Source organism: Stegodyphus dumicola, chromosome X1 (assembly GCF_044657685.1).
Source record: "Stegodyphus dumicola isolate Sdum_Otavi_A_Nest chromosome X1, ASM4465768v1".
In the NCBI taxonomy this organism is placed as follows: Eukaryota; Metazoa; Arthropoda; class Arachnida; order Araneae; family Eresidae; genus Stegodyphus; species Stegodyphus dumicola.
Genome location: NC_140780.1, coordinates 196,529,784 through 196,557,421, shown reverse-complemented (window position 1 = coordinate 196,557,421; position 27,638 = coordinate 196,529,784). Strand labels below are relative to the sequence as shown.

Here is a 27,638-nt window from a genome sequence, read left to right as displayed (position 1 = left end):
TATTATTTCAACTTCTTCTCATACATGAATAAGCTGTAAATTTCATGCTTGGCTTTATTAATACAAAATTGACTTTTGCACTTGAATTTTAGAAAAAAGGTAGTAAAAATAGTCTTAATTTAATTTATTCAAGTAACCGTGATTTTTTTTTTTTTCCTTACAATTAAATTACCGTAAATGTTGTACAGATTGTTGAAAATAATTTAAGATTTTTATAACGGAAATGTATTCATTCATTTAATAAGGTGTAAAGTAAATAGGAATTTAGTTGCATCTAAAACTGTATCGCAGTTTCTGAGTTGAAATATGCGATAATTTTATAACTCCTCATTTCTAAATAATTAGAAATAAAAGCAAATGCATGTATGATCTTCGTTATTGTCATATAATAAGAAAAATATTTTGACACGTTAAATCCAATATTTGCTATACTATGATCATACCACATTACCTATGAGAGTAAAGCAATATATGTTTGCAAATGTAATTAAACATTTGATTAAAACCTAAAATTGGAATTTCCGTGACTATATTGAAAGCTTAAAAAATTTCTTGAAGCCGTAGCTTGAAAGAAAATATTTTATAAATTATAAATATTTATATCATTAGAAAACTAAGTGAGTTGAAACAAATTAATACATTTTTAGTATTTAGGCCCCAACTCATCTCTCTTCCTCTCACCCTTACTTCATTACTAAACTATTTTTTGTAGGAAATGAAAGCGTTAGAAATTGCGCTCTACAAATTATTATCTTTTAAAAGTTTAAGTATATTTAATAGGTATTTAGGCAGAAATTTATTTTTAAAGGACACAAACTCTTCTCTGCCTTCTTTCACCTTTAATTTCAATGCGCAAAATTCAATCTTTATTTTCTAACTTGTTAACTTGATACTGGGTATGCGGTTCTTTGCAGTAAAACGCCGATTAAAAAAAATGTCGGCATTTCTTATTTACCGTATTTTTTAGAAGTGGTGAATTTGAACCGTTTGACTAAAATTACTATGTTAAAATGCATTTGAAAATAATAATATAATTTTAACTAATTAAATTTTTCGTTTTTTGACACTGAAACAGAGGTGGGACGTAGCCACTTTAACCAGAAATTGGTTTGTTTAATTAATTATAGCAAAGCACGCAAGGGCTATCTGCCTGAAGGAGAGGGATACCGTTGTGAAGGTATTTTAAGAGAAATTGGCTTGCATTCACTTTACAGACGGGAAAAAACCTTTTGTCAGGATCTGGAGCTAGGTCAAAATACCAGTGCGCAAGAATTTTAAACTCTTGTCCGCTACTAAGTCTTAAGCTCCAAGAGTGTTATGCATCTTAATCAGCCCTTTAATGAGATCTACGAGCCAAATAACTTTTCAACATTTTAACTGCCTGACTAATTACATTTTCCTGGTTATGATTTTTGAGCGAGAAAGATAAGTTATTATAAAATGAATACAGCACTGTTTTACCCGTAATAAGATAACTGGAAAGGAAAAATTTTGAACAACAGTATAGGGTGAAAATTATAGCTAGAATTACAAAATGTTTGAAAGATCAGCCTTAGAGGAGCAAAGATACAGCCATCGCATCAAAAGCGCCTCCAGTCAGGTTTATTTATCTACAAGGTTCTTATATTTTTATTATTATGTTGTATGGTGGGTGGTTAAGGAAAATATTCTATATATAAGTTATACCTTCATATACGGATATTACTCAGAAAGAAATTATTTTAATTAAAATCCATCTGCGTAAAAAAAAAAAAAAAAAAAAAAAAAAAAAAAAAAAACCTTTCAAATATTTTTATGAGATGTAACCTCAAGACGGCAATAACAGATAGCATCCGTCTCAAATTTCGGTCTTTACCTTCTCCACCGGACTATTTTACTGATAACTATTTAAATTTAATATTAATGAACATTAACATTAAATGTTCTTAATGAACATTGCTCATTTGACCTTAGTTTAACCTTAGTCCATTTGACCTTGTCTCTTCTTTAATGAGCATTGCTCATTTGACCTTAGTTTGCTATTTTAATTACTTTGTTTTAATTTAAGGTTTCTTTCAGCTCATATTTTCGCATGGTACATACTATGTTGCTCTTGACTGTCTAAATTTTAATTATGTTTGCATGATTTACAATTATCTCTGAGCTAGCTTTCACTACATTTATCACTTTATGAGAAATCTTATAGGCTTCCTTTTACAATAAATAAGATACGATAAGATCAGTAGCAAATCTGAGCAATATGGAAACTCAAAATATTCTTATTATTCGCTACATATCTTGTATTATTTCCTTCTGGTTTGTTATTGTCAAGTCAATGCAATACGGGAGCATTTTTGTGGCAATGGTTGTTTACTGGTATGAAAGCAAATTTATAATTATTTAATGACCCTCATTTAGTAACACTCATTTACTGAACAAAAATTTAATATTCATGTCATAGTGATTAAAATTTTTTCTGCCGTTATCGGAAAGTACCAACAGAAAAAAGTGACATCGAAGACAAAATTTAAGAACAATCGAATTTTTCCTCAAATGCTTCCACTTCATTTATTGAATTTTATTACAAATAAATAGAAACGGAAATATCAGAAGGTACCACGCATCTTCTTGAACCGCGTCCAAACATTATTCTGTCAACGAATTCTGCCTCCTATTCTCAGCAAAGAATTGAAAGCTAGAAAAGAAGGTCCCACACATGCTGTAGAATTTTCAGTTTCAGTAACATAGCTTTGGAATGCAAGATTGCGAATTGTGGCATGGATGATGGCACGCCAGGCACGTGCCATTGCCTCTAGATCATAGGAATGCTCCCGAAAATAACGGTTGCGGATGAAAATTCCACAGCTATTGAAATCTCCCCCTTTTCCATTTCACAGTTTATTTTTGTTTGCTCCTCCTCACTGCAAATGAGTAAGTCGAACAACGACACTCCGTAGGAAAGCTATTTTGCGGTAAGGCTGTAGAAAGTTTAGCCGAGAGGATTGGTACGTTCTCAAATGCCGTGAAATCACTTCGATATTGTTGTACTTAACACGCATTTTTTTCGCCTTCTCTTTCAATGGCAGCACAATATTTTACAATAAGTCTCCCGTTGTACCAGCTTTAAGAGCTTGTCGCCCGGGAAGACGACTTAATATTTAGCTAAAAGGGAATTTTATGGCTTGAATATCACATCGAAGGATGGATATATTCATATATGAGCTAACGATCACTGTGCACTTCCATTTTTCGAGATTTTGGTTGTTTGAAAATTTTTTCGTTTTAGTAAATTATTATTATTACTAGTAGCAGTATTAAATAAAAATTCTTTTAAATAACGTACATTTGTTTCTTCAAATTATTCAATGAAGACAGCGCACAACAGTTTTACTTAATGAGTATAAATAAAATAAAGACTATAGATTCTCCTAACTACTGTAGCAGCATTTGAATGATTGTGTCATTTGTAAGGACGAAAGCATTGTATGTGAAGAAAGTTACTTTTAGACATAACCACAACTGTGTTCATTACCGGTACCCTTCGCACTAGAAAATATTAGTATTTTAGTATTATTATAAATTATATGTTTTGTGTACATTTTTAAAAGAAGGCCAATAGTTTTATTATTATTATTATTATTTGTTTTTTACCCTCTTCGTGAGTTCAAATGACAGTGAGGTACGTTTTATGTCTTCCGCTCAAGCAAAAAAAAAAAAAAAAAAAAAAAAAAAAAATTTTACTTTGAAAAAAGACTGTATTTCTTAATGCTGTTGTGAATAAAACGCCAAAAAGAACTAAATATATAAGTAAAATAAAAAAAAAAATAAAAAGGAAATAAGTAAAATAAAATTAAAGGGAGTAAATAACTAAAGAAAGAAATTTAAAGTAACAAGAAAATTATTTACGAGAAATCGCAACATAGAATAAGATTATACATTTAAGCTACCTATAAATGGATACAATGTGGCTGTTCTTATGCATCCATAACATCGGTGTGCAATCATTACTTGATACTCTGAAGAGGAAAATGGAACGAAAATTATACATTTCGATTTTTTTAGGCACGGTCAAGATGGGATTGCATAGCTATGTATAACTTAACACCACTTGAAACAAATCATTTACTTCAAAAAAGAGAAAATTTTCAGTGCTTTTAAAGAAAACTGCGAATGATGACTTCTAAACAATCGTATTACACTTATTTTCTTATGGAAGGGGGAGTATGATAATTCTTAAGAGGAAATGCTCAGGTTAAAAAAGAGAAATTGTCTCTAATCCTCTTCGAGTCAGCGAAATAAAATAATGGGAAACAAATAACTCATTTCCGCTTAAGATCTGCATACGTGCTCTGCTTACATTTTAAATAAAACTGCGAAATAAGTGTAGCATTCTAAAGTGTGCCGAAACCTCAAAGCAGTTCCCCCCATACATACTCACTAATCCCAAAATTAAAAACAGCGTTATAAATATTGGTATTTAATATCTTAATAATGCAAATGAAAGTAAATGAGGTGAACTTTCAAAGGATAGTTCGGATAATAATAAATAAAGATAATACAATTATTTTAGGATATAAATAAGCGTAATTAAATTTTTTACTCTAGGTAGTTTATTTTTCTATATAATATATATATATATATATATTATATATATATATTAACTGTTAAAAAGGAGAAAATTTTCAAATTTTCAGTTTTTCTGAAACAAAATGCCAGGATTTCGCAGATATTGACTACAATAAATGGTGAGACTAAAAATGAAAATTAGCAGATGTTTTTTTTAATTCAAAATACTTTGAAGCAATAAAACGATCGAATTTGAATTGCTACTTGTTTTTCTTGTGCTTTGCAATGCACATTTTAAATCCAAGGGTTAAACAAATAATTGGCTGTAAATTAATTATGCCGCTAGAAAAATATAGAGAAATTATGTTACCTACTTGACCCCAAGTGTAATTACATGCTTAAAATTTTGCGGTACATTTTGTAAGGAAATTTAAAAGTTTTAATGAGTGGAATGACATTTTTTACTCGTGTTCTGTATTTGCTTGTTATTTGGAATGATACTGAAGGTTACAATTGTCCTCATGTAGAAAACCGACTTTTTCCTGTTATTCAAATTCATGCTCAACATAATAAGAATATTTCTTTTTTTTCCGCAGTAATTGCCCAGAAAATTTAATAACACTCGATTTTTTTCATTAATTTCTTTTTAAAGCTCTTCAGATTTTTGAGTTTATCTAGTTCTCACCATTTCAGAAGGTATTTTTATGCATAATTTTGAAAAATTATAATTTTTTTTTCAGAAATGCAATGTTATAAAATTTTTAAATTCTAAAAAGTTTTCGATTTGTTATATATGAACAATTGGGAAAACTTTCATCAGAGTTGCTAGAAGATATTTAGAGAAGGTTCTGTAAGTTACTTTAGTGTTGCAATTAATACAATGTTCTTTAGTGTTGTATGAAAGTTTGAAGGTGAAATATTCATTCAGGCACGTAACCTTTCCCCTTGTCTCATCGTAGGTTTTTTTTTTTTTTTTTTTTTTTTTTTTCTGTATAATATTTTTTTCCAGAAAATTGAAAATTTTTTTTCCAGCTGCAACCCTTAATTCCTCTCAACTTCAAATTTATACGCTTTTCCTCCCCTCCCCAGAGGAGAAATGATGACTCAAAACTGATTAAATTTCACAATGTAATAAACAATGTACAGTACTGAACGATGTCACAATGTAAAGAACTTATGCAATGAAAGTTATTCTTTCCTGGCATCCGTAAAAATTTTATGATGTCAACATGCCAGATACTTTTTCTTGACTTGTTTATAATAATAAACAGTTTCTCGTTTGTCATTTTGACCTTGAATGTTGTTCCTACCGTAGCAGTTCGAGTAAGCTTTGTCTACAACACGCACATTATTAATTTTCTAATTCGCAGTTCGGAAAATTTACTACCACCATAGATTTATTCTAAGTTAGTGTAATATCGCAAAGGAAAGAAAAAAGGAGAGAGGGATTATTTTAGAAGAAATAGTTATGCAATGTAGTTGGCGTTACAAAACGCATTCGTTAGAAAATCCGTAAAAGTTTCGAAAGAAAGATTCGTTAAAATGTATGACTGTAAGTATCAGATACAACATCGTAAAAAGTTTAACAGCAGGTTGTTCTCTCTCATGCGTAAGATCGCGTATCTCTTCTATATGTGAATCATACGCTACTTCATTCGACACGGTTTGTGGAATAATTCCTTTCTTTTCTTTTCTTTTTTTTAATTGCATGTTCAATAAATACTACTTGCATTCTCTAGAATTTATCTTTACTTGGGTATAAAATGAGATACGAACATTAGAGGTTAAATATGGAAGTTGTGCACCGTATCTAACTCGAGACATACATCAAGATAAATTTATCTAGTCTGTCGAGGTTGTGAAAAAGCGTTTAATGAACCTCTAGTTTCGTACTTATATGTTTAGTAACATTTTCTGTTTATTCATACATGGGTTTTAAAAACTGGATAAACATTTAGTGAAGTACTGAAAAAAAATCCTTAAATAAAGACAATATTATAGAAAGACAGATCTTAAAAATCGACTGTTCTTATATATATAATATATATATTTTTTTCAGTCCCTTTCACAAACTATTATATTTACTGAATTTACAACAAAAAAAAGAAAAAAAGAAAAAAAAAAAAAAAAAGAAAAACTTTTTCTCTAGAGCTAACATTTAGCTTATTTGTTTAACGAATAATACACTGACTACCAATAAGTATTTGGACACCTGTGATAGAAAAGAAAAACTAACTTTATTCAAAATCAATAGTTGGTAGAGCCTCCACGAGAGGTAATTACAGCGTGGACCCTCCGAGGCATATTTTCCACAAGTCTTTGTATGACAGCTAGTGGTATTTTCTTCCACTCGGCTTGGAGAAGACATAGAAGTTCCTTCACCGATTTTGCACGGGTAGTGCACCCCTGAATTCGACGATGCAAGTCGTCCCAGAGGTTCTCGATAGGGTTCAGGTCTGGACTCTGGGCAGGCCAGTCCATTCGATGAACTCCATTGGTACCATACCAAGCCTTGGTTAACGTCGAAACATGACAATTGGCATTGTCGTCCTGAAAGTAACAGGGGTCCAACCCGTAAAACTGCCACAACGTAGGAAGCACATTGTCATCTAAAATAGTGCAGTAGAAATCGGAGTTGAGCTTACCATGAATGGGAACCAATTGTCCCAGCCCATACCAGGAGAAACACACCCAGACCATAATTCCACCTCCGCCGAACTTGACTGTTTACACAATGCATTCTGGCAGGAGACGTTCTCCAGGTAGACTCCGGACCCAGACCCTGCCATCCGAACGGTAAAGGGTGAACCTTGATTCGCCACTCCAAAGAACCCGTTTCCACTGATCTACGGTCCGATTTCGATGTGCTTTGCACCACATTAACTAAGCAGCGCGGTTGGACTTTGTGATCAAAGACTTATGGGCGGCAGCACGACCATGAAAACTAAACAGATGTGCTTCCTTACGGATGGTATTCATTGAAACAATACTCCCGGATGCCTGTTGAAACTCCTCGCGGATGAGGGCCATCGGTTGGGTGCGGTTCGAATTTCTCTGGACAGCACTCGTCGGTCTCTATCTCCCAGTTTCGTTGGTCTGCCGACTCGGGGCACATTCCGACAATCACCGCTCACCTTCCACTTCTTAATCACATAGGCTACTGTCGATTTTAGGTACTTCAGATCGCTAGATATGTCCCTTAAGGATCGGCCACATTTGTGATACCCGATAATTATACCTTTCTCGAAATCAGAGAGCTCCGAACTGCGAGGCATCTTGCATGCGACTAAAGCCGATGCTGTTTCCTACACGATAAATACCAGCGGAGTCTGTGACGTACCTTAGGACCGCAAATATCGTCATTTGCATAGGTGTCCAAATACTTATTGGTAGTCAGTGTATAGCAACATTTTCACGTTAACGCATGATTGCTCTTACAAGCAAATAAAAAATGTTATTGCATAACAAATGTAAGTAACAAATGCAGTAAATAACAAAGTAACAAATGCAGTAAATAACAGGTGTTATCAGAATGCCGAAGACAAGGAAATTGCTCAATGTTGGATTTCCAGAAGCAATATAAAACAGAGATCTCCCAGCCGTTGGATCGAACATTAATTCATAAAATTAAAATAGTGTACAACTGAGTTCAAATTTAATCTGAAATTTAGTTTCTTATACAGCCCCCCCATCCCCTGGTTTTACATTTTAAAGGTACGAAAGAAAAGCAGTGCGAAAATATCAAAAGGAAAATGAGGAGATAGAAATTTTTAATTTTAACTGCTGATTAAGTACTTTTTGGAAGATTTTATTTTATTTTATTTTATTTATTTATTTATCTATTTTGGTAAATGATAAATTTGGGGCTATGAGAATATGAGATTATAATACGTCTAATTTTATTTAAGAACGATAAATTTGAGTAAGTAAAATAATTTTAATAGATAAGATTTGATGAATCTACTATATATACTATATTAACTTAAAGTATCTTCCTTAAATAACAAAATTGGTTTTCAAACCACTGAATTCTGCGAGTTCAACCCTTTTTCAGTAAAAAACAAACGGGTTGGCTGTTTGATTGGTTTTCGTAGCTATTCTCATATGTAGCATGAATACAAGCAAGTTTCTCTTGGGTAATCCTCCACAAAGGCATCCCTCTTCCTAGGAAGATAGCCCTCGTATATGAATTGTCATATTCGGATAACATAACTTAACCTATCCTGATAACTTAGCTTAAGGGTATCTAAAAATAAATTCCGTTTCTGTTTTTATGAAAATGTATCTTTAACTCTAGCATCTAAATTACAAACATTTAAGAAAAACTGTAATGATAAAAAAGTTAGGATGCGAGTCTTAATAGGACATAGTTTTTGCAATAGTTCTAATAGAAACTCAAGATTAGGAGGAAGTCCATATGTTTAATTTCTTTCTCAGTCTTATACTATTCTCATTCTCTCTGGAGGAAAAAGGCTTTCGGAAACTAAGTTACGGTTATAATAAGAGGAATAAGAAATTTCATTAAGGGACAAAGAATTAAATTAAGTCGGTTTGCCACTGTAATTGTTGCAGAATCTGCAGTTCCAAAGTTATTTTTACCATCGCACATCCTATAAAAATTACCATTCGTACCATTATTTAATTCTAAGGACGTATAAATTCGATAAGCTTAGATTAAAATCTCGAAACTGCTGTCATTAAAACCGAATAACCCAGAAAAATACTATCAAAGAGTCGCATGTAAAAAAATTAAAAACAGTGCTGTGTAGTCTTCAGAAAGTCACACGAAATTTGACAGAAGTAAAGTAAACTACATATATATATTTTCTATGATATCAGCAAAGGAAGGAAGTACTGCTATGGGTGGAACAGCAATTAAGGATGCAGCCTTCTTTATAAATAAAAAAAAAAAAAAAAAAAAAAAAAAAAAAAAACTTCTTCAAGTTATGCATAAGAAGACACTAAAAAATAGAAAATAGAAAGACTAAAGTTCGATATGTAGGAAGTTTTCGATAAATATATCCAGTGATTCTACTGTTATAATGAAAGAAATGTTGGATGATGTGTGAATAATATGTCATGCATTTTCCTGCAAGGTTTTGTTTCAATAAATTTGCAGTACTAATTTTTTTCTTGTCTTGATACTATTGTTCTAAAATTCTGTAAATTGAGGTAAAAAAATATCTTTATTAATGAAAAAGAAGCAGCTTGGTATGATAGTATTGCATCAAAGTATTCCTTTTCTTTGAAAAATAAACATTTTAATTCTTGTACCGAAACATTTTATTTAAAGTTTAATCTTTATAATATGAAGACGAGTGCTATTCAATGTGTGTGTTGATTTAGAGAGCTAAGTTTGAAGGAGCTAACTGAGAGAGAGCTAAGAGTTTTCCTAAGTAAATACAGAACAGATTGGTCAAAGAATGTTCGCAGAGAGCTTGCATTTCGTACCTTTGGATGTGGCGTCACTTTCCTGCTGGAGGCTGGGAAAAGGAAGACAGAAAAAAAAAAATAAATAAATAAATAAATTAAATTAAATTAAATTAAATTAAATTAAATAAAAAATAGCACTGAAAAATTCTTCGAAGATACGAATATAAGCTCTGTGTGCGAAAAACAGAATCTTATCGTTATATTGCTGAGCTGCTGGCGAACTCGATATAATTAATAAGTTTAGCCGAGTTAATGATTGGTTAATTTCTTTCGTATTTATATTATGGCAAATATGGGATAAATTCTAAACGATACCAAATTTTTTACACGCGATTCAACGTAGTCATTCTGTTATTATTATTTTCTTCTCTCTAATAACTGCGGTTAGACACAATAATGAGTAAGTGCTTGACGAGGTTAGACAGTTAACAGCAAACTCATATTCATGATGCTATGCACACACTCCAGCATTTTGCAGCAGGTGACAAATGATGCTCGGGGACTTTATACGAATACTTTGTGGATGCCCCAAATTTGTAAACTGCAAAGTGTGTTGCCCTCAAAGTCTGCATTTTTTTTTCCCTTAGGTATTTTTTTACATTTTGAGGTACATCTGAGAATCGGAGAGCTTGGTAACACTGATCCTTCTACGGCATAACCTGAAATGTAATCCAGTCTCTAGATTCAGCATGCTGATGGTAGAGAGATAATGACAGACAGGCAATTCGCACATGATTTTCTGCGTAATCTTATGCATCCTTAAAGCATCGCCCTCAAGGTACATAATATGCTTATAAAGAGGATTTCTAGTTAGCATTTCTCAAAATACTATCTTGAAAGGATTAAACTGAAAAGTCTGATTAAAGGCTATAAAAATCAGTTACGTCGAATTTTTAGTCTTTGAAGTACATGTGCCAAATCTAGTCAAAAAATGTTTTGATCTTTATTTGAAGTGGAGAATTCTGTGAAAATGTACTAGAGAGAATATTTCTAAGTAAAACATTTATCGTCAATTACGCAGATGCACTTTGTATGATATTTTAACAAATATTTTTAAGCCTATGACTGAAAATTATTTCTCCATTAAGCAATAGGGTCATTTTTTGCACCTAATGAAAGTACGCACCTTCATTCAAAAGGTAAGAAGGAATTCTGTCTCTGCTCAAGCTTTAGAAAATAACTTTCAATCAATAAAATGTTTGTACATTTATTTTTATTTACTTTGAAAGCATTAAAAGCAAATTTTCAGTTGCTTTTTTTATCTTAATTTTTTTGAATCTTGCCTGCTGAACTGTCGGGAAAACATCCTGAGAGATTTTTCCTTAACGCGCTGAATTTTAATTCGAAGCAAATTAAGCGATTTTCTTACTAATGAGCACGGCGAGTTTTGTGCATTTAGTTCACTCTTAGTTAAACAAGAGTAGCGTACGTAGTTTTCTAACGTGCAGAAGATGGATTAGGTTTTGTATTCGCCTGTCAGCCTTCCCTGCTTTATATCTCCTTTTGAAAAGGAGCTGGAGGTAAAAGTTATACTTGTTATTTAGCGAGAGATTTAGAGCAGCTTTAACTCGATTGCATTAAACGTGTTACAGGGTGCTGCTCCTCAGTTTCCCTTGTTTGGAAGTTTAAGGAAAACTCAAATTAATTTTACCTATTAGGGTTGTTTAAATTGCTTAAAAGAAGTTTCTCTATTTTTCTTTATTTTGGCGAAGTATACAAGAATTAATTAAAGTATAGGAGCTAACTATTTGCTTTCCCAATTTTGTTTCAAGTAGTTAAGATTTACCACATTTTGATTTTTCGGTTGTTTTCAAATTTAATCATTCCCAATTTCATTCAATAAAGTCTTTGCAAAAGGCTAATTAAAAAGAACTAATTAAATGTAATAATTTCAGGCAACCCTCTTACGAAAAATGATTTCTAACTTTTTTAACAATAATAAATAGGTATTAGTTCAACTGTTTATTTCTTCCTTTAAAAAAAAAAAATCTTTCCTAAAGAAATAATGCACATAATTTCAAATGAAATTAATCGGTAAAACATAATGCAACAACATTCTTTTGAGACGTTTTATTATTTTTCAACAAATCATAGCCTAAAGACACTAGAGGAAATTTACTTAAAAAGTCATTTATACTTTCATTCTGAATGAATTTTTAATATGACTGAATATGACTGAACTGTGGACAGGCTGAAGTAGTTTAACTGCAGAATGTACAGATTGTTGAATAATATGTGAACAAATAAATCCATTTCATATATCTGAACTGAAGAGAGTAATTAATTTTTTTATGCAGTTCAAAATCGGAATGCTTTTAAATTTTTGAAAGATTTCCATCTTCTATTGCATTCTTCGTAATATATTTAGTATTTAATAAGATTATTGTTGGCATTACGCTTTTCTATAAAATTTAAAAAACTATAACTTATCTTCAAAATTACAGACATTTTAGTGCAAGAAATTATCCTATTTTCCGAAGTAGTTTGTTTTTCGAAAAAAAAAAAAAAAAAATATTATAATCAATCTTTAATTAAATGTGTTGTGCCCAAATTTTCTTTTCCAGAGATGCAATCTTATATTTAACCCTCTAATAAAATTTAAGCACTTTCTAAAATTTATATTATTTATATTATATCTCTAAAATTTATATTATTTATTATATTATAATTTATATTATTATTATATTATAATTTATATTATTTATATTTTAAATATATAATTTATATTGTTTATATGTATATTTTAGGCACTCTCTACTATTTTATAGCATACTTTGATCTGTAAAGCAAAATTTATGTTCTGTAGATCCGTAAACATGCGATTCTTAGAAATCTGGGATTTTTTTCAAACACCAATGGGGCATCGCCTAGAAATTTATCATATAGATTTAAATATTCAAATGAAATGTAGAAATCCAAAGAGTAGATCCAAAGAGAATATAGAAAGAGATATATGGTACATTTTTGAAGAAGAATGCTCTCGGTTGGAATATATGAATCAGGAAACCCGCAAGCAAGATTATAGAGCGAAAGTCCCCATCTTCCTTCTTTAAAAATCCTTCCAAGTTCCATGCCTAAGTGGAAGGAACATCGATCAAAGAACGTCTAGAACACTATCTTCCTCTCTTAATTTGCATCTTCATGTCATGGAAATGTTTTTAAAATCGAGATCTAATGCTTTTCTATTCAAGAGTAATGGTATGACTAGAGTACAGGCGGGGAAAAAATGTAGCGTTACATCCAAAAGGAAAGGGTGTAACTGAAACATGCTTGAGACGAACCCATTAAAAGAATTTTAAGAAAGAATTGAAGGGTTCCTGTATGTACCATTCTCTTGCATTAAATCTCTGGCATTTTAATATTTTCAGGGGCGAAAATTTTATGAAAAAATATTTCAATGCAGAACTTCCTACGTCTACTCATATACATTTCCTTGGTTTAAACTCGTGTATGTATTTGATCCAAAAGAGAGAAAGATAAATATGTTTAAATCTCGAACTTTATGTTCGAAATTTAACTGCTTCTGTAACGAATCTTAAGCGTCTATAAGGGATAAATTAACATAAAAAATCTTGCTTGTAGATGAATGCTTATTAACTTCTATTTTGAAATGTTTATCAGACCAGCTCTCAAAAACTGAATTTATGAAAACCTTAGTACACAGGATGTAATTAAGTTAAATTACTAGATCTTTTCTTTGAATCTGACATCGTGCCACTTCATACCATTGTAAGGTATTTAATACTTTATTACACTGCAAGGATATTTTCATTAAGCCATTTTACTTTTCATAGTGATTATTTTGCATTACTAAGATGAATAACTTTACTATCATCAAAGTAATTTATAATTATTTATTTGATATGAGTTAAATCATATTTGATGATGAGTTAAATCAACAGTAAAGCGAACGCTATTTTGAATATTAGTTAAAGGCTGTTTAGAGAAATTCAGTGAATTTGGGCCATTTCCTGGATTAAATTCTGTAAAAGTCAGCATAAATCATGGTAGCTTACAGTTTATTAAAAGTTTCTTCAGTTTTTCACTTGTATTTAAAGCCTGAAAAATTTTCAAAAACTTATTTTTAGGTCACTTCAACCGTGAGTAAAGTGTCACTAGAACCGTGAATAAAATCTTTCCCTTGATAAAATTATCCTTAATGAATAATTGGCATTTCACCTTAACTATGAAATAGCACATACCTCACCATTACGTCGTATATCAGTGAAAAATGTAGCAATTACCAGATACGAATCTTGGTAATGCTTAGCTTTGAAACATACATTATTTTATAAATATATAATATTCAACATCATGCTTGCTAGTTATGTCATTAATAATTCAAAGCACATAACTTTTAGATAATTATCCGAAATGATAAATAGAACTGTACATAAAACTAAAAAATATTGTGTGAGCAGTAGCAATTAGTTTTAGCTGCTTTTCTTTTAAATCTAATTTTTTTAATTAATTTAATTTAGATTTCTTTCGGAATAAGTAAAAGATTTCTATAATTCCGTGAAAGTAACGATGAAAATAATTAAAAGATTAAAAAGTCACAAGACTGAATTAAAAGTTACAAGACTGACCTTGTATTACTCTATGCGTAAATAATTATTTCTATTGTTACTTAGAATTATTGCGAGGTAACTGCAAAAAATTATTATTTACTTCGTAATAGAAAAATTCTAGAGTGGGGTAGACTATTGGTTGCTTTGATGAAAAGCCATCAATAAATGAATGTAAACTAGAAGTAAGCTCGAAAGGCATGTTGCCCACCATCCGATAACAATCACCCATCATCAGATAACAGCTCTGGATTATAACAGAAGAGACGACAGCTAAAATGACGTAATCGTGAAAGATCTCGGCATAAGCCTAAGTAGAGATGAACTGCTATATGACTTTAATTAGAAGATGGCATAAAAAGTTACTTTAACTCATCTCCTAACACACTGGGTTCCAGTTTATTTAATCTATCATCCCTGTATCAGCTGTACCTTATCAATTCTAGTTAGAAGCTATTACTTAAATGTCAAATATTTCCTGCGGCTATTATCTGAAGGAGAAAAATACGGACATTTCAAATAAAGGCATTGGGACTGATATCCGATAGGCTGATTCAACTATTGATATTGTAATTTAGAGAAGGGTTTAGCTAAAGGACAGTTAGGTCTTCTTCTCGAAAAACGATTTCCTTTTCTTCATCGCTGAAGTTCAAAAGAAAAATATACGCCTCGAACAGTAAAAGTAGATCTCTTCTTTGCAAGAGGTCGTTTCGATTTTCTTCACCACCTCACACCCTCTTCTCCTCTTCCTTTAGGCTTTCCTGTCCTTTCTCCATTTCTGGAAACATGATGATATTTACTGTTCTTGTACAAACATTTCTAGAGCTATAAAAGGATGAGGGGGGAAGTAGTAATGGGATAATGAAAAGCACGATTGTAACATCTTTGATCAAGTGTGTCTAAATCCAAAAAAGCTTTTTTACAGGAGATTTTACGATTTAATAACGAAATAAGGTTATAGAAGTGAATGAAAATTTTTTATAAGCAGATGTATTTCTTCTATTTATTACTCTAATAAGCGCCGTATATAATCACTTGAAGCGATTCTGTGACCTTATGAAACGGAAGTCTATCTGAAAAATTTTTTTGGAAGCTATAGTTAAAAAATTCTCATAAATAAACTGTGTTTTATTCTATTGCGAGTAACTGCACATTTTCTAAGAGTTTGGAAATTATGTATGAAATCTAAAAGCAAAAAATAAAATTTTATTCGAATTACACAAAGCTTTCGATCAATCCCTATTACTTGAAGTTTTCTAACAGATAACACTGTTTAGCTAAGATAAAGTTTTAAGTATAAAGGAAAAGACATAGCTAAAATTCCCTCAATTTTAGTTCATTTTTATAAGAACTGCGAAATCGAAAATCGTTTCATTTTGCAATGCTGTATCATCATTAAAACATTAAAATAATAATTTTAATAATTAATGTTCCTCTGCTAGTTTTTTTAAGAAATAAATATGTAAATTAACATCTTCTGGGAAACTTAAAATATATTTCCAGGAAATTTTGAAATCTTAATTTGCTGTTAACTACAAAGAATATTCTATGTAAAAAGTGTTTAGAAGCCTCAGAGAGTTAGAAGCTCAAAAGTATGTACCTTCACTCTATCGTTTTCTTAAAATATTTTTACATTTACTCATTTAAGTCTTATTATAATTTTCTGATGTTCTTTGAAATGTTTCTAGATCTTTATATTGACGCTATGGTATCTGTTGCTCTAAACTCTATAAAATAATGCAGTCAAGTGCATATAGTTAACCTGTGGAAATTTTAGAATCTCGGCTTCATACAGGCATTTTCAGAAGCACTATAATGCGTTAGAAAGGTATTCAGCTTTACTTTTACTATCAGTTGTGCCACTAATTGATCTTCTATCAGTTTCGAATAGAGATTAATACACTGACGATGTTATTTTACAGAGTATGACTTTTTTTTTTTAATGTATGTAAAAAGAATGTAAAGCAAAATTCTAACATTAATTTTGGAATAGCTCCTTAATTATCCCTTTTAATCTGGCTGTTTCTCATTTTTTTACTAAAAATAATAATTGCTTGTAATAAATCTCCCTAAACTGCGCCATTTCCAAATTAAACCGTGTCATATGATGCTTACGTAAAGCTAATAAGCTCTTACTAAAAGATTCCAAACAAAAATAATTTTAAAAGCTTAAATATTAACCAAGCAAGATAAAACAAACCGAAACTAACTCCTTTGAGATCCATTACTTAAATCACTTTGTCCTCAGTTTTGATCTTGGACATCTCACAGTTCACTATCTAGCTTCTGTATTGTCAACTCGTTTGCTACCTGCTGCTCCGCTTATCTTTGAATATATTTCGGAAATATAAAGGTATCGATTTAATTCTTAAAGAGCAACGCACAATTAGTTCGCCTTTTATCTGTGTTGACTTATAAAAATATATGTCTACGAGAATCAAAGGGAATATTAAAATCGGTCGCTGCGACTGTTATCATTTATAAGCCAACCTCTGTGACTCTATAAATCAGGTTTTCCAGTGTGTTACTTATTTCTAAATCATCACATATGTATGCGCATGTATATTTGTATATGTACGTATGGAGTTGCGCCCTATCCGGAGGAAATAACTTCTGCTTTTGCAAATGGAATTATCCCTATTATATTATTTTGAGCAGTACTTTTCCGTGCCTGCTGAATAAGGAGTAGTTTACAGTAAAATTATTTCTGGCACTAGGCCTCACTATGAATATTAAGCAGATAGGTTTAAAATCCCCTATTTTATAAGTTCAATCATATATTTGCAAATTATTTGATAATAGGAGTTAGGAATTATTATTTAACTTGCACTCATCTTTAAGTAGTCAATTACATTCACTTCGTTTTGCTTTTTGGAAATAATGTGTGCAATCCCAATATATCTTTAGTAATGGGGTAGGAAATTAATCAAACAATGGAAACTTCTCATAATTATTAAAAGTTTTGACACGAGATTTATAGGTTAAAAGTGTGTAAAAATCTTTAACACACATACACAAAAAAATGAAATTAGATGCAATTAAATGCTTCACTGTTTAGTTCATTTACATATTCGGTGAGTTGCGAAAATTTGTTGAAATGAGAGTTTTATGCTGTATGAATAATTTTCCTTAAAACTAGAGCAAACTGGCTATAATTTATGTTTTGGAGACAGTGAAAATTCCTAATGTATTCCCAATACTTTAGTATCTTATTTCTAAGTAGAAAGGAAAATTGATGACAATTAGAAAAAGTAATAAGATACCCTAAATCCTTTCCAGTAAACCGATTTCATCTTACATTCGCATCACCAAATTAATCATTTTTGCTTGTGCTAGGAAATCTTTTAACGAAGAAAACCATTTGAAATAAATATTTCGCTTAAGGATACATACTAAAATGTTTAAACTTGTATTACAGACATTCTTTTAAGTACTTTATTTTCTTTGTTAAATGTGGTTTCAGCAGTAATTAACTGTGTGAATAAACATTTGCAAAATTTTTCTTATTGTTTAAAAATTGCTTTTCTTTAAAATGATTGATATTTCAGGTACGGATGATTAATTTTCTGAATCGCATTTGTGATTTAGACCGTATCGAAAATATTATCAGTATCAGTTTAAAATCGTCGAGAAAGAATACTTGATTTTAATAGTAATCAAAGTTTCCTTCATAATTTAAGTTAGAGCTCTATTAAATCTATATTTTTATTTTAGTGGAAATAATTTCAATGAGTATTTTCATCAGGTGACAACTAAATGCGAAGGCAATAGACTGTGTTCCTGAATACTGTAAAAAGTCAGTGTAGTTGCAGCTTTTTGGTCAATATTTTACTGTTGACCGAAATGTAAATCTCTATGAATTATAAGTTTTTGTCACCTCTTTGTAGAGATAAATGCTCAGAAAACATTAGAATTTAAAATTAATTTCATTGATGTAATATACGTTTTTAGCATATATTACATCAATGAAATTAATTTTAAATCAGATAATTTGCAGGCACAAATAAATTACTTTATAACCGTGGTTAAAGTATTTCTGGAAATCGAAGCTTTTGTGATTTGATTATAGGGTTCTTTGCACTCATAATTAAATCATATTTTTTTATTTATTTGTAGCATACAGACTAGAATTAATTAATTTTGTTTTTCTTGTAATTGTTTCATCATAATATTAGAATTAAACTCATATTCTACCTTATTTTGTTTGCCGATAGTGCATACAGATTTTTATCCAGGAACATTTTAGCCGCTTGCTTTTCAAGTAATATTGTAATAGCAGGTTACCTTTTCTTTTTTCCTTTATATATAATCGCCCTTTGAAACAGACGAGTCAACAATACACAACTGAGAACCTTAATCAGTATCAGATGATCTGCGAGTTCTGGAGGGAAATCACCAGATGGCAGATTGGTTGACGTGCATTTTTTACACATTTCCTGAGAGTGAGAAACACCCCTTTACTAACATTTACGAGAATTCTCACACTAAGTCATTATTTACATGTGAGAATCCTTATGGATGTTTGACCTTGAAAAGTAGAAAAAAAAAAAGAGCGAAAAAGACAAAAAAGGAACCTTTTTCAACATTAACCCGCTTAAAATTTGATTTGCAAACTGTAAAAAAAAAAAAAAAAAAAAAAAAAAAAAAAAAAAAAGGCGATGTAGGAGAATGGAAAAAGTTGATTTTAAGCAAGCAAAAGGTCATTTTTCTAAATGATGCTTAGTATATAAAATGCGAATATTTTCATTATTATACTAAATATTGCTATATTTCTTTATTCCAGGATGGACAAAGAGAAGAATATGAACGGAATGAGCATTCTTCCTAGAATGGAATAAAAAGACAACAACTGGGTAAAGCGTTTTAAAATGTTTTTAACAGGTTACTCTTTTATAAATTCATTCCCCTATCAAAGCTTTCATTCTCAGTAGAAAACTTAAGCTTATGTGAATTACTTGAAAGTATCAAATAAAACATTGTTTGACTAATTGATTTATTAAGGGCACTTAAGCTATAGCTAGTGCGTCAGTGTTTTTCTCTTTTTACCGATCTCTGCCTCACTGTACACCTAAAGGAACATTTTAGATGCTAATAAATTGTTGGAGGATCAAAATTTTTTACGGGATAAGTTTAGGTTTAAATTTTAGTTTTCATGCTAACAAGCGAAAAAATTTAGCTAATAAGCAAGTGTACTAATTAATCTTTCTAGTTTTTAATTAATGCTGTCATTGCTATGTATAATTCAGCTCGGAATTATACCATTGATTTGCTTAAGAGGTGCAAAGCTTTCTGCGTATCTGTTTTAGTTTTGTAACCCAAAACGGTAAGTGTTCATCTGATTTGAGAATATACTGAAGAAAGTGAGAGAAAGGCAACTGGCAAAAGCTTAACTCTGCTTTTTATACAACTTTTAGAGAAAAGCTATTGGAAAGTAATTAATTTATATTTTTAAAAAGCGTCAAAATTCGTTGTTGCAAATTTAAATTCAAAACTGTTTCATTTCATTTGGGTATTAGATTTCATTAATTTGTTGAAAATTTTTAACCTTTTACAGCTTTTCATTTATGTTTCACAGCTAAAATTGGTTCTTTAATTCAACATTTTGTTTTACTTCTAATCTGCAAGGCTTGCTATCATCCAGAGGCCGTTTATGAAAATGTAAAGGTTATTTATTTTTAATGAAGAAGTTAAGTATTTGAACAGTTCTTGAAATTAATCTATGAGAAAATGCTTTAGGAAAAAAGGCATTTTATGTCGATGGCTATATATACTGGTTTTTTTAAGAGGAAAATATTTCTCTATTTTAATTAAATGCAGTTTTTAACCAGATTTCTGCTTTGTATTTGTTTAAGCGCTCCTAAGATGAAATGTGTTATATGACATTTATCGTTTGGGTAGCTATAAATTAAGCGGCTTTAAAAATTCATCGTTTTGTTCTAAATGTGAGAGTAAGAAAGGTTTAATTTGCATGCAAGAAATAATAAAAGAACAAAGAATTCAAGGGAGTAATATAATTAAAAAAAAAACTCATGGAAACACTATTTTCCTCTGTTATGCTTCGCGTAACTGTTTTCTGCAATGAACTTTTAGCTTTAAAAATAAAATTGGCATGTAAAATATATCAAACGTCTTCAAGTCAATTTCTGCTTGACAGAACGGAGCGATTTGATATCATAACAGTGGCTGTGTTATCATATATTTCTTGACTAATCGCTACCCAGCCCCACAGTTCTAGTTTTTTAATGTAATTTATTGCGACGTTTCTGAAGTAAATAAGCACTTTCACAGAGTAATAAATATAGAGTTGATGTAGTGAGCACACTCCCGACATTAAGATGTCGCTATTTATGTTAAATGTTTGGCGTTCCCTACAGTCTTCATTAGCTTTTGAGGTACGGTATGCCCCAGGCCTAAAATGCCCTTTAAAATGCCATAAAATTCCAGCCTATTATAATACACGCGGTAGCAGCCCATCCTTTATGCATTGGGTTATCATTTTGACGCTCTGCTAACACCTTGTAACAAGGTTAACAAAATACGAGGTGAGAAAAACGCTGCAATAGCTTATGCAAAAATCCGACATAGGTGTTCAGGTTTTTATTTACTGCTGTTTCGCACGCTATTCGTGTTTTAACAGCCGTTTCTGACTTCCCGTTTGCCGTTCCCATTACTCTCTATCTGTCTGGATCAGATTTATGACTTCAGCAATTTGGCTTCCATCCGAATAACCGTTAAATAGGCTTTAATGAATTGCGTGACAGATAAAGGGCGATATGGGGATCACAATTAAAGAATTATAGCTTAACTTCGCCTTCTTTGCATCAGTATAAAATAAAACCCCTTAATTTACTTCAAGATTTACGTGGCGGGTTTTGTTTTACAGAATTATGAAATAAAATTTAAAAAAAAAAAAGGAGAAGTAAGTACTTTTCTTATATGCATAGAGATTTCTTTGTAAAATCTCAAAGCAAGTATTAAAATACTTGCTTTGAGATTTTAATTTAGATATAAGTGGCAAGTATTAAAATACTTGCCACTTATATCATGACATTTATTGGCCTCAAATAAGCTTTCATTAATGGAACTCTATATTCATGTGCAAGCTTTTTTTAACAAAATTTGATACAATTTAATTGAAATCACTTAAGGTTAGCACTTCTTGAATACATTTTCGCAATGATATTCTAACTACTGTAACTTCTAACTACTAGCTGAAGTATGAAAACAAAGCTTGTTTGCTTTCCATCGCTGTTACGTTATGTCGCGTTACCAGTGAATCTGTATTCCATGCAGACTGGTAGGTGCTACATTTCCCCATCAAACATGCGGCCGAGGAAGTTACAGCTTGAACCTCCATACGATATTTAATTTACCTTCTTATGAAAGCAGCATATTTTGCTTAAAATGACAGCTAAAAAAAGTTATATACCTTTGTCAATAACTTATACCTTTATAATAAATTTTTAGCAAGAGTTATAATTAAAGCAATTTTGCGTTCATTTAATTCAAGCAATTTACAATGTACCTAAGCAGCAATGTTCTAACGTTTACATCATTACTAGTATAATCAATAAAAGTGCTTCTAATTCCATATATTACGTATCTTGTTGTAGAATAACCGTTTGTGAGCAGCTTAGCAAATAACGTATTTATTTAATAAGAAACAACGTTTCTAAATGTTAAAGGAGGGTAATCTTATCTAGTCTCGTCTAGAAAATGATTTATTAGAAACTTCAGGGAAATATTGATGCAAACAGGCTGACTCTATTTTATATCGCATTATATTATGAATTTAGCTCTGTTTTTGTACTTATTAAAAATGAAAACCGAAACATAATAATGAGGAAATTTACCATCAGAGTTCTAAAAATGCAAGCTTGGTAGAAAATGAAACATAAAAACTGACTGGAAACTGCATGTTTTATATGAAATGTTTTTCATATAAAACATGCAGTTTCATGAAACCAGTTTTCATGAAACCTTCTTATAAATATGTAGAAAATAATTTAAATGATATATTTATATCATCAAAAATTACGGTGACTTGTAACATAGGAGTAAAAGGAGCCAGAATTATTTTTAAGTGCTCTCAAAGTAATATATAATGCGTATTTAAAAAGAAAATCAGAAAATATTTTAAACAACAGTGCAGTATTTTGAAAATGCTAAATCAAGAAGAATTTTAGTTTGTTTATTTTTTTTTAGGATGATTGAAGGGATATTTTGTCATAACTAAATAAAATTAATTTTTTAAGTACTTCGAACGCGAAAGTAGTATTAACAAAAGCTAAAAAATCATAAAACGCTTCTACTAAAATCTCCGAGATTGCTTTGTAACTAGCAAATGTAAGTAACATGGGGAAAGCTCAAGGGAAAATAATTCAAATTCCATTTTAAATAAATCCTTCAATTCCCCTTAAATTTTATTCATTCTCCAAATGTCAAATTTAGCATATGCGTAGGAATACGTTATGCTTTTTAAAATGATAAATGTTTTGACTAGTACGCCTCCATGGTATAAAATGCTTCAACAATGAGCTATTTCTTTCGTATTTTTACTCTTAAACGTACCGTACTCTGTGATGTATTCAATATAGCTTTGTTCTCGTATCTACACTACTTCTAGAAGAGTTCCCGAATGTTTCCGCACGTGTACTCACGAACAAATATGGTTCTAAGTAGAAAAAATAAATAAAAGACGAATTTAGCTTTTTAAAAATATATAAATATAGAATAGTGGATAATCTCCACCTTTTAATTCATTCGAAAAGTAGTGGCATACTCGAATTGATGAGGCTGTCAGTCAGTACAAAAGGAATTCATGAGCAATAAATTGTCAGAGCTTTTGGTAAATAAAAAGTGCACCTTTTTACACCAGCTCATTTGTCACTCGACGGGCTCTCGAGAAGCCCTCGAAAAGAATAGCATTCTGAGTGCTACTTACTCAGTCAGAAGCCAAGCACTGTACAAAGTGGTTTTACAGACCGTATGATTACAACTTGCAATATCGTTTTTATATTTAATGAAAAAAAGTAGAAAAAAATTCAATGGAAACCCATAACTTTTCCCCGCCTGCAAACTGTCTAAATGTTACCCCGGCGAATCAGCGGGAAGTACACCTTGAAATAGCAAATGCCTCCTGTTATAAAGCGAGGAAGTTCTGCTCTGCAGTTGGTAGGAAACAGTCATAACTCTTCCCCCTTTTGAAAAGAGATCTCAAATAGGTTCACCACCCCATGAAAATCGGGGAAAAGGTCAGCAGAACTCACAAATTGAATTCAGCACAATAACATTCATAGAAGTGAGTTTTTGAAAAGGTGCTGGTAGTCTCCCTTACTTTCACAATATGTATGGCATATAAGTTGAGTGAATATAAATGTGTTTGCCGTGTGTATGTGTACATGTGTTTCAACAACCTGGCAGCTAGCCTTATTAGATAGGATCTTCAGCCCTCTGTTTAAAGACCCCAACATCTGTCCCTCTGTCAAATTCCTTTGAATTGATATAATAACACACACACACAAAAAAAAAAAAAAAAAAAAAAAAAAAAAAAAAAAAAAAAATCTGAAAACACAAATACACCAAATAATCTTAAAGCGGAACCTGTAGAAAAGCAATATTGTTAATATAATAGATCTTCTAAGATCAGATATAATGAATACTCAAAAATTAAACAACAGTAAACAAGATTAAGATTATTATTTGATTCTCGCCGTCTGGCTCAAAATATTTAAGATCTAACTCTATGTCACTGCCTTTAATGGTTGCTACGTTAAAAAGGAAGTTATTAAATGTTAAAAATTGTAACGTAGTAAAATGGGCAACAAATAGCCTGCTATGCCTTATTTTATAGGCTATTTGTTTATTTTATTTATTATTGTATTATTTTACAGCATATTAAAAATTACTACTAGTGAACTTCACAATGACAGGTTTTCTACCATAAGGAAAACTGTTAAAGATGCGCAGATTATCTTTTATTACATAAAAGAACTAAATGTAAGTCGTATTCAAAATTTTAGCTCACTGATGTTAGTTATCCTAGAAAAATGAAGCAAGAAAGTAAATAATAGCCTTCAGAAAGTAAACACATAAATTATCGTTAATGGATTGTGAATTTATTTCAGTTAGTACTGCTTAGCAAAAAATTTCTCTACCAGCGGTATTTAATAACTTACATAATTTTTGAAAAACCATAAACAATTTATGCTTGGTAATAAATGAAACATACATTATTTATAGTTTTCTAGAATAAAGTATACTTAATAAATTATGTAAGTATCCTTCACCCTGAAGCACATTATTATTCTATTTATTAGAAATCTTATTTTTAATTAAAAAATTTCTTTAATGAAAAAAATAAAAGGTTGCTTTTCCTCTGAAAAATAATAACCGACTTTCTCTGTTCCTGCTACCACTATATAGAAGAGGGGAGGAACTGGAGGGCACATTAAAAACGGTTTGAAAGATCGGAGCCACTGATCTGTGAAAGAGGGTGGGCTGGCAGTAGCGAAGTGTTGGAGGTTAGTGATGGGTCACAAGGCATAAGTTTGAGAGGGGAAAGAATAATTTCTCTTTTCTAGTATGTTGTCGATGTAGTACATGTTGCAACGTTTCTAAGCTGCACTTCTTATCTCTATTTTGCTTCTTTCCCGTGTTTGCTCTCAACCTATTGTATACAATAAATAGATATGAATACTACACTAATGTAAATTCTATGTAAAGAAAAACAATAGTTGCTATACTCTAATTTTTTATCTGTTAGCAAGAAAAATTGCGTCTAAAAAAACTGTATATTGGTGATTCGAAATGAACACCTGTGCAATTAAAATTTCATTAGTGCTGACAAAAGTTTCAGTAATTTTCATGCGTGGGAGAAACCAAATTGAAAAGCGATGTTTTAATTTGCGTTAAGTACAACTAGACAGTAGTTACGTTTCGAATAACTTTTAAACTGAGATTTTAAAACCTCCACGTTTTTTGCAACTCAAATCTGAAATAGGCAACCCATGCTTTTGAACTTGGATTTCAGTTACATTGAGCAAAACAGTTAACCAAAAGTTAGTTTTAAAAAGTTAGACATTTTTATTCCTTTTTCTTGCATTATGTTCCTCGACTACGATAAATTATGGATTTTATTTGCTTTCTCAGTTATCATTGAATTTCGTCAAAAGTCTTTTCTAAACGTTTTTTCTCTATTTTTGTATTTCACAGCCCTTTTTAAATGAAGAAGAAATACTCTATTTCATAAAATTTTATGATCTGACCTTTTTTGTCGGTTAAAGATAAGTCGTATCACTCATTCAAAACATTTCGGAAGAACAACTCCTTAGACTAATTTTTAGGTTTTATCACATGATATGAAACAACCAATCACCACAGCATGTATCACTTTAGGGTTACCGTGTAAAGAGTAAACCATGGAGGTAGGAAGTAAGAAGGAGTCGCCCTAAACAAATTTCTCCGTACCCTGCTCTGAAGCACCGGCGATCCCTACGTGGTGACCAAAACATTGGGTCATTTACCATTGAGTTCTATGGGATTTGACGCGTTCGGGTGTAAATATTTTGTAATTACGTCGCAAATATACATATAAATGTATATATTTTCTTTTTCTACAACACTTCAAAGTCCTAAGTATGTGAAAACAACATATTTTTAAACAACATTTCATTCTGAACGGAATTAAATGCTATACTTTTCACAGGACAGTTTTCTCAGAATGGTTTAATTTGAATGAAATATTTTCACAAGTTTTCGTTAATTACATTAGAAAAAAAAATTAAGGTAATTCGATTTTATTCGGTTAAGGTACAAAAATTAAGATCAAAGTTTATTGTATTATTAATATTAAAATTATGCATTATTTCTTTTCTATTTATAGAGCTTCTTCCTAAAATACTTTCTTAAATATGACATGATTTTTTGGCTTGTTTTAAATCGAAAAATGTAAGTCAATTTATAATTAATGCTCTATTCGGTTCATTTTAAATTAGAGAATTATTAGGAATTAAATAGTATTTGACTTTCTCTGAACATTTCTGAAAGGAAATAAAATAAGTTTTTTTTTTTTTTTTTTTTTTTTTTTTTAAGTATTATTTAAAACTTGTAACTGAGTTATTATAAAATGTAAAGGGAATAATTCTTTTAATTATACTTATCAGATTTTTTTTTTACCCTTCATTTCAACAATACATATTCCAAAACTCTTTATTACGTTCTTAAGTGCGCATCTCATAGCATTTGCTTTACAATACCTTTTAACAGATTGCTTTCCAATACGAACAATTCTTGCTTAAATAGTTTTATAACGTATTTGTCAACATGATTTCAATTTATGTTTACAATTCAATATTAAGGTTATTATATATTCAGATAACATTTATAATCATTATAAATTAGATACATTTAATCATTAGATTTCTTCACAGTACTTTCACAGTTGTTTATAAGTGAATAAATTCTTCATTTCAAATACATTTATAAATAATTTAATGAATATTTAAGTATTTTGTCAAAGGCAGATACATGCTTTTTGCAAGCACATGCATAAATACCCATACATATTTCCTATTTATCATTTCCGGCATGTGCAAATCTTTAATTTCTGTGCATTCACTATATTTTTCGTGTAAAGTAATTTACACTAATTTAGCATACACCCGAAAGTTTTACATAAAAAATATATATGAATATAATTTGAATGAAAATTATAAGTATTATTTTTAATACCCACTCAAAGGTCAGTTTTTCTTCAAAATTCCTCCACGATGGCATCTCTCTCTTTAGGCAGATAGCCCTTGCATGCGTTACTCTATTTAATAAAAACTTAATCTGAGTTATGTGCCTAATTACAAATATTTTAACATACATAATTTTATATTTACATTTAGCCATCAAGTTTCAAACTTTTCAAATCTTCTAGAAAATAAATTTTGGCAGATCTCTTTTAGCAATTTTCTTAAAATCTTTATTTTTGTAGTGCAACAGCTTAGAATTTTATAAAACAAATTCATAATCAAAATCGCTGTTGTTAGTTATCGAAAATTAACCAAGATGTGATTTTTGCGTAAATGTCAGTAAACTATACAA

General features: G+C 30.7%; 1 long non-coding RNA gene across 8 annotated transcripts in view; it reads left to right on the top strand.

Moving 5' to 3' along the window:
• The window catches only part of LOC118197458 (uncharacterized), a 471,813-nt gene that overhangs the window by 268,798 nt on the left and 175,377 nt on the right, over positions 1-27,638 (top strand). For all 8 annotated transcript variants that reach the window (XR_015038564.1, XR_015038565.1, XR_015038563.1 and 5 more), the window contains one exon: positions 19,330-19,399. This is a non-coding gene — a long non-coding RNA (uncharacterized LOC118197458). The remainder of the gene's footprint in view (positions 1-19,329; positions 19,400-27,638) is intronic.